We start from the raw sequence: 2,344 nt of genomic DNA, 5'->3' as shown, positions 1-2,344 counted from the left end.
CGCTGCGAGCAGGGTTCGAACCTGCGCGGGAAGATCCCATTGGATTTCAAGTCCAACGCCTTAACCACTCGGCCATCACAGCACGCTACAATGTACGAGGGGAAATGTTTATATTTAAATGATATTACTTCTAACACCCTGGATACATCTTCTCATTTTAAGAATCAAAAAATGAGTGAGAAATGCGGGACTAAAACCTGGCTTGTAACGACTAAAGCACTTCTCCTAACTTACGGTGTAGAGAAAGTAATTCAACTAAAGAGCACCGTTGTTATGGTTCATTTCTGTTTGAAAAGGAAAGCTTGCCGCACCGGCCAACACAGACAACACTTACTTTCCCTTGTAAAAATAAGACTTTAGAATAATTCATTATTCGTTATCATTATCTTACCTTTGAGCAGGTAGTCAATTGAAGAGCTGCAACTGGCAAATACTATTAAATTTAGTGGATCGGGTCACCAGAGACTTGGAATATAGGACGCTATCGGCCTTTTAAAACTATATTGTCATTGAACTTATTGGCCCAGATACCGAAATCACTATGTATCGGACTCACCATGCCGGTCAAGCCGGCTCCTAGTTTCTGGCGGCGTTACTTCTGATCTGAATTCATTTATACTCACTGGTCTAAGTTGTTGCTTTTCATTTACCTCTTTTAATCCATAAATGAAGCTGTTTACTCAAACTTTCAGCCTCATCATTGAATTCAAGGCAAAACTTTCGTTGAGCACAGCAAAGGCAATGGACTAAGCGAGAGTTAATTTAAGATGCGTCGTACAAAAACTGTGAATGTCCACTTGATGTACTTCAGTATATTCTGCCCACATAACCCAGCACAGCTTCAATCGCTACACAGCTTCAATCGCTACACAGCTTCAATCGCTACACACAAAAGAGTAAGGCAGGCCAAATTTCTTGCACTGTGGCTTAAGAGTCATATCAGTTTAGCTTTTTTTGTCCTCCGACTTCAATTTTATTGCTTTGGTTTGATATATATATATTTTTTATCTAGTTCTTTCGAAACAAATACACCTCACTCTTGACACAATACCTGTAGGGATAGGAGAGAGGAGGATCAGTTTTGGTCGAAGGTGACTTAGATGAATAAACTAAAAAATCGTCGGGCAACAGCTCAGAGTTGAGATAAATTTTTTCCAAATTAAGCATAAACAATAGACATCGCTACGAGGTTCTGAAGAGAAAACACCCCAAACTTCCCAGAGTCTCGCGCTGAGGTCTGTCGTGTAACGCTGTATCTTAAAAAACATCGAAACAATTCACTTCCCGAGCAACGTAAAGCGTCCTACTAATCCTTATTTTCAATTACCTTTTCAAATTTGAGTATATACTTCGGCGGAGGCCCCTCGTACTTCAAAATGCATTTAGTTCTGATATAGGGAAACAGTGGCGAATACAGGAGATAACCTTTAGGAATTAGCTTTGTTTTTTCATGATATATGATTTAGTTTTATCAACTGAGTTGTCATGTAAATTAGCCACCGAAAAGAGTTTCTAGCTTTATTTAGAAATCGTTTACTGTGGCCAATTATCTTGTAAAACCCCTCTACTGACGCAGCACCACAGTTCCTTCAGCGTTAGAAACTTACCCCTTATTCATTTGTTTTAGAAAAGTATTGAGGTAGAAGGAAATCTTCGCTAGGCTTCATCCATTCTCAATTTCACTGTTCCAATATGGAACACGTTTCGCATCATTTTCAAACCTAGGTGCATTTGAGATAAAATTACAAATTTACCATGTTTGGTTTTTTCTTTTTAAATTTGTCACCGATACAGGTGAAATAATGCAATGATAAACACCTGACAGCTACTTAGTGTGTAAATGTCTATTATAAGGCTAAATATTTTTGTTTCGGAGAGAAAATAGAAAGAGAAAGCAAATAGCTCAGAAATTGGAGCAAATAGACCCCTGGTCAGATAAACTCTCTATGCGTATATTTCAGGACTTGCGTTTCTTCCTTTTCAACTTTTTCACCTTTAAATGAGCTGTTTTTTCCAGTATGTTGTAAATGACCGATAACCTCAATAACATCCGTGATGGTGTTGTTTTCTATCTAAAACGGCGAATGTGTCTTTGTTAATGGGTATATGTGCACGTTTAAAAACAAGATTAACTGCCCATGCTCGACAGATTGACCTTCCTCACCCCACCCCCCCCCCCGAACTCCGTGGCCCTATACCCCCAGCCAAATCAGCTGGCGAATTTACCAATTTGGAATTTGTTTCCTCTTTCGAAAGAAGCCCCTGTCTTACATCATTCTTCACGTCCATTTTTTTCGAACGTCAGCTCTCAAAAAAAATCCTGAAGTTAAATAAAAGATCACTT

General features: G+C 38.9%; 1 non-coding gene across 1 annotated transcript; it reads right to left on the bottom strand.

Moving 5' to 3' along the window:
* Trnas-uga (transfer RNA serine (anticodon UGA)) lies at positions 1–82 on the bottom strand. Its single transcript has one exon. It is a non-coding gene; the product is annotated as a tRNA-Ser (tRNA).
* Positions 83–2,344: the final 2,262 nt, after the last annotated feature.

This window comes from Pocillopora damicornis, chromosome 13 (assembly GCF_964200805.1).
Source record: "Pocillopora damicornis chromosome 13, jaPocDami1.2, whole genome shotgun sequence".
Classification (NCBI taxonomy): Eukaryota; Metazoa; Cnidaria; class Anthozoa; order Scleractinia; family Pocilloporidae; genus Pocillopora; species Pocillopora damicornis.
This window is presented reverse-complemented; position numbering and strand designations above follow the sequence as displayed.